Below are 6,493 nucleotides of genomic sequence, written 5' to 3'. Positions count from 1 at the left end.
TCAATTCTCTCCAAAGTAATAAATCCCTTTAATGCATCTCCAAATAAAATTCAAAAAGGAGTCTACAGGAATTTTGACAAGATGATTCTAAAATTCACCTGGAAGAGTAGATAAGTAAAAATTCACAAAACAATATGGCATTTTACTTATGGGTAGATATATATGAAGTTAAAGTTTTAAACATGGACTGGAAGGTTTCCTATCATATTCATGCTGGTGGTTACCACTAGGGTGGGAGGAAAAGGGCTTGGCCAGGGGCTGTGAATCCATGTTACATTTTATACCTTCTCCTAATAGCATGTCTGAAGCAACTGTGTTAAAACGTATGTGGTAAGTGGTGTTATGTTTTTCTCTGCAATTTTCTGTTTTTATTTTTCCCCCCGAAAAAGAAGACTGAGGGGCATGTGGACTCTGCATTGCAAGATATTTTGAATTCTCAGTAATTAGAAGAGTATAGTTTTGCATACAAGTAAATCAATGACACTGATAAAAAAGCTAGAAGCAAATCAGTGAGGAAATTAATAGAGATTCTCAGTGATGTTCACACCTCCGTGCATCAGGATTTTTTTCCCAGTGAAGTTAAGTTAAAAAAAATGAAACCACAAAAGAGCAAGACAAAAATACCATTGTCTATTTATATGATTTTAGAGTAGAGAAGGTCAAGATCCCCTGCTCACCAGACCTCTTCCCACCCCTCGGTCTTTGCACAGGCTGCCCCCCAGGCCTGGAAACCTTTCCTCTCCTCTCCACTCCTGCATCAGTTCCCCAGGAAGCCTCCACTGTCCTCCCTCATTGGTTGAAACCCTGCATTATGGCTCTCTTGACACCATGCACCTCTTCTTTGTGTCATTTGTCACTTCTGCAGTTTTGCATTTGTGTGATTATTTGACTAATAAGCTGTGTCTCCCAGTAGAAAACAAGCTCCATGAAGACAGTCCTTGACTATTTTATGTGTTCTAAGGTAAAGTGCTTCGCCTACAGTGTGTGACACGTTGTAGGGGTTTGAAAGTACTTGTTGAATAAATGAACGAATGAGTAGTGGCCAAGAAGAGTTGTTTGTTCCCGCTGGTTTTCATGCATGTCATACACATGAGGTTCTTTGTAATTTGTCACCTTGGGCTCCACACCTTTTACATGTTTGGGCCATCAGTGGTCTTTCTGATTTATGTGGCTGCAGGTTGAGGACGTGCGGCAAACAATTAGCTTATCAGCTTATTAGATATCAGTTTTTGGAAGCAACTCCCTCCAGAGCCGCTGAAAAGCCCGCATGGGACTGTGAACTTGCTGCTGGGCTTGTCTTCTTTTCTCCAGCAAATCCTTTCTACTACTGAGGATGTTGTCCCTGGGAGATGGTGGAATCAAAGTCGCACAGGCATGGAGGACCACAGTCTCTCCAGATGGGCCTCCCTGGGCTTTGGGACCACAGCCAGAATCGCAGCTCTGGCCAGTCTCATTTCCTGTGGATATGACCAGATGGCCAATTCTCCAACTTAAGCTTGTGTGTGGTCTCCTTAGGTTTTTTTTTTTTTTTTTTTTTTTATCTTTCTGGCAAATGCATTCAGAAATATAGTTTTGAGATTGAAGTAATAATTCATAGTCACATATTCAGACTGGAGCATATAGAACTGAGCAAATGACTGGCGTTCGTGGAGGAGCAGCTCTTCAAGAGGAGGGATGTCTTGGGTGGGTGCGTATTTCCCCGGCAAGCCAAGCTATGTTGCCAGAAGCTTGAGAAGAAAGTACAGCTACTCAAGCTCGTAAGGAAGAAAAGGTGGGAGTTTTCTCGGAATTGTGCAGTTACTTAACTAAGTCGCGTTTTTCATCTCACTGGACCTCAGACCCCTGGGTAACCCTGGAGTTGAGGCTGCAGGTTCTTGAATCCTGGAGTCCACTAAGCATTGTCTCCAGATTGAATGCAGGCTCTGTCTCATACATGCCCTACTATTTCAAATGTACCTTGGTGTTGTTGAGGCCAATAAAATACATTTAAAATGTAACTGAACTTAGAATGCCATTTTGGTTTCATATGCTTAAAAAAAAAATTTTTTTTAATCAAGGATTAAAAAATATACAATTGTTACCATGTTTCAGGGGGAGTTTCATAATATTTTTAGGTACACAAAGGCTATTTGCTAACACCCAAAAGTGCAAGAGGTCATTGATCCACAGACCATGATTCAGATTTCGAACCTTCTTTCCGACTATCTATGATAATTAGTGAATCTGAGGAAATTTCACCCTGCAGAAAGAGGACACCAGCTGTCTTGAGGTGTAATAACAATCAATGAGCACCACTTATTGGATGCTTATCAGGTATCTGGATCCTATGAGAGGCAGACACCAAGATGGAATTAAACATGCAAATATTTTATTAGAGAAAGTGCCCATGTAAGAGAAAGTGGAGAGGGAGCTGGAGGAGGCTGAGTGAGCCCTCGGACTGCAATGCAAGACTGACCCACCCTCCCCCCAGTGCAGGAGAGACAAAAGGCAGGTTGGGGGAAGCATTCTAGACTACTGTGCAGTCTACGGAGGGTTTGGCAAGACAACTGGGGAGTTTTTGAACCGCAGTTAGTTGTCAGAAAAGCCTTACATGTTCCAGGACCAGGCCTGCCTTAGTATCCTGCTGTGTCTAGTCATTGGCTGGAAGCATCCTATTGGAAGTGTGGCCTCCTTGCAAACATGGTCATTGACTTCGGGGAGCAGCAGCTGGGGCCTTTCATCCATTGTGCTCTCTGTAGTTGGAGGTCTGCCAGGCACATTCTCATGGCCACGCAGTCCACCCCTTGTGCTACACAGACCTACTTCTTCACCCAGACTTGGGAGTAACTCTTTGGTTCCCATGGGCTTTACTCATTGAGGGGGCCGTCCTTACTGATGATGAATGAGAGTGGGGCCTGAGTTCCTGCCTGTCTCACCTTCGGTGGGACATCTCTACACTCCCACGGCTACCAGTGTGACGGAACTCCAGCTGCCCACAGCACTATCCTTCTCACTATTGCACTCACACTGGCTGTGTTCTCTCTCATGACTCGTTTTCCTACTCCCCTACCTGGCTTCCTGGAATTTCCTCCCAGATCGACTTGCATGCTTCCTGTCTCAGACTGGGTTCCTTTCATATGGTTCCTCTGGGAAGAACCCAGACTTTGATACCAAGGAAACTTTAAATAAGTCAGTTTGGGAAACATTTACCTCTCACTAAGGAAACACTTGAGGCTTTATTTTCACTATTCAGTGAAGATAGCTCGCCATACAGAATACCCAATAGGTCATCTGAGAGGCTACTTAATTTATCCAATTTCTTTTGGATTTCACCATCTAGTTGCCAAAGCTATATAGAAAATTATATATATGATAAGGTCTTCATCTATGAAAAGCAGGCAATACTCAATATAGTAATTCAGTCCTGACACAGTTGTTTCAAAATGCAAAGAGATTTCATGTCAAGTAGCATTAATTTGTAGTCAACTTTGGATAGGTGAAGAGAATGTATTGTTAATTATCTACATACATCTGAACTTTAACAGTAATCATAACTCATATAAACATCCTGGTAATTTTCAAGTATGTTACTCAGTTGAAATGAATGAGTTAAAGTTTCAGATCATGTGGTGTCAACAAGTCCTGGCTGACTGATCCCTAGCAGACTGTGGACCACAGGAGGACATAAAGCCTGTGTTCAAGAGCAGAGGGGGAGGGAGGGGGAAAGTAGAGGATTCTCCCAAAATACTGGAGGCTCTTTTGAACCTTTGAACTTGTAATGAAATCCTCCTTTTCATCTCACCTTAGTACTTAACAGGGCTGATCACCAGATATCTGTTTCTGCCCTTTGAGCAGATTGTAATTCTTGGCCCCTTCTCACCCCTTGGAGTGGTTGGGGGCCATGTGATCAGTTCAAGATAAAACTTTTAAAAAATTATTTTAAATGTATAGTTGACATATAGTGTTATATTAGTTTAAGGTCTACAACATAGTGACTAGACATTTATATGCCTTACAAAGTGATCACCACAATAAGGCCAGTACCCCTCTGACAGCATACATAGTTATTACAACATTATTGCCTACATTCTTTATGCTGTCAGTTATGTAATTCCTCAAGGCTAAACTTCTAATTGCTGATTTGAGACTCTCCAAAACTCTGTCACCATTCCAGATAGTGGGTGCTCCGTCATCCTGGGTTCCAAGAAAACTCATGATAGACACCCAGTCTTGTAATGGACATGTAGTATAAGCAAGAAACAGACCTTTGTCATTTTCAGCCACTGAAATTGGGGGGGGGGGGTATTTGTTACTGCAAAATAACACTGACTGTCCTAACTGATGCACACTCTTTTGAGAGGGTGTCTGGGGAGACAGCCTTCCTACCCATTGTTCTGCACAAAAACTCCCTCTCCCACCCCCATTCCATGCCATTTTTAGGGAGTACGTATGGAGGGGGTCTACCCCATTCTCTCTGTTTGTAAATGGCTAATTCAAAGTCAGAATCTCGCAAACCAACTTTCAAACCACATCAAGTCTTAATGACCAACTTCCATAAAATACTTAAGATTGCTCTGGAAAATCCAACCTCACCTAATACAGAAGGGCGTTTCTTCACATGGCTGCTGCACTAGTCACAAAAAGAAAAGCACACATCGAATCATGAAACATTGCTGAACAGTTTTTTAATAGTATCTAGTCCCTAATGGCAAATTCATTTTCATTTAATAACAAGTCGTTGTGGAGTATAATGAAAAATAGAGTGGCATGCAAAATAAGCTGGCCTCCGCTGCCTTTGACATCGTGCCAGTTTCTTGGGCGCAGGGTTGCAATACTATCCATCTTCATAAAGCCCTCCTTGGAAGGCGTGATTAAACAGCGGGAAGGAATGGCGGATGACAGCTTCATTAGTCATGACTAGGTAATCCTGGCCAATTTCTCCTGGGAATTATTAACACATTCCTAAACACTACTTGGTTGATGGCATCCAAAAAAGAAGAGGAGGAGATCAGTGGTAAGATTTTGGACGTTCTCCAAATCTGGCTACACGTGTCTTAAAGAAGACCACGGAGCAGTCCCTCTTCCCCAGAGTTCTCCAGAATGCCTCTGGGGAACTGGACCTTCCGGGCCAGTGTGGATGTGACCTCAAAACTCTTGCCCATTGCTGATGGAGAGAAAAAATCGAAATGGTGTTAGCTTGGTAGAGAAATGTAGGCTGTATCATTCGGTAGTGGGTGGATTAGCCCCTGTTTGGCTCTCTTCTCTGGCTGGGAAATAGGAGCCCAATAGGGCGACTATGGGAGACCCATAGTGCACAATGAACACCAGAGCCTGACAGGTTGCTGTGAATCCTGGCAACCAGGGATTCCAAGTTTGCCAAAGATTATCTAATCCCCCCAGAGTTTGGTCACTTAGCTTGGAGGCTTGAAGGACAAGGTGGCTGTTGCCAGTCAAGATTTCCCATGTTTCTGTGACCTTCTCTGGTGACCCTTTTTCTCAGTTCCTTAGTGAGTCAGGTGTATGGGCTTTTGAGGGGAGCTGGAAGGGAAATAGTTTAGTCTGCATGTCAGGAGTTTTAACCATGGGTAGCTTCTGGTTTATGGTGTTTGCAAAGCTCTCTGGTTGTTTCATGATGTAGTACAAAGGCTTAAGAACTGGAGTGAGACTTGAGCTCAAATTTTTGCTCAGCCATGAACTAGCTGTGGGACCTTGAGTTAATTAACACTTCTCAACCTTAGTTTCCTCATCTGAAAAATAGAGATAATTATATCCATCTTATAAGGTTTTGTGAGGGTTAATGAATATAATTAGGTAAAGTACTTGGCAGAGTGCCTCATAAATATTTCTCCCATTACATGTATCTATGTAAGGTATGTCCTACTTAAAAAAAACAGCAATAATCAGATTTAAAGAAAAGAAAAATCAGTATGAGTTGTTTATATTTTCCTGTCTACAACCCCTAATTAAATTATAAGCTCTTGTTTTCATTTACTTTTTAAAAATTTATTTTCATTGTTGAAAGTATTAGAGATGCCCCCCTTTTCCCACTGACGCCCTGTAACCCACCCCCGCACCCCCACACCTTCACTACACTATTGCCTGTGTCCATTGGTTACGCATACATGCATATAAGTTCTTTGGTTTATCTCTTCCACCCCCTTACCCCCTTCCCTCTGAGATTCATCAGTCTGTGCCATGCTTCCATGTCTCTGGATCTATTTTGTTCATTAGATTCCACATATAAGTGAGATCATGTGATGCTTGTCTTTCTCTGACTAGCTTATTTTGCTTAGCATAATACTCTCCAGGTCCCTCCATGCTGTCTTTTTTCTTTTCTTTTTTTTATCCTCACCCGAGGACACTTTCTCGTTCTTTGTTCAGATAGAGCAGGAGGGAGAGAGAGAGAGAGAAACATCAATGTAAAAGGAACACATCGAGTGGCTGCCACCCGCACGACCAACCAGGGCCGGGGACAAACTGCAACCGAGGTACATGCCCTTAGTGGGAACCGAAC

Source organism: Molossus molossus, unplaced genomic scaffold (genome assembly GCF_014108415.1).
Source record: "Molossus molossus isolate mMolMol1 unplaced genomic scaffold, mMolMol1.p scaffold_m16_p_1, whole genome shotgun sequence".
Classification (NCBI taxonomy): Eukaryota; Metazoa; Chordata; class Mammalia; order Chiroptera; family Molossidae; genus Molossus; species Molossus molossus.
This window is presented reverse-complemented; position numbering follows the sequence as displayed.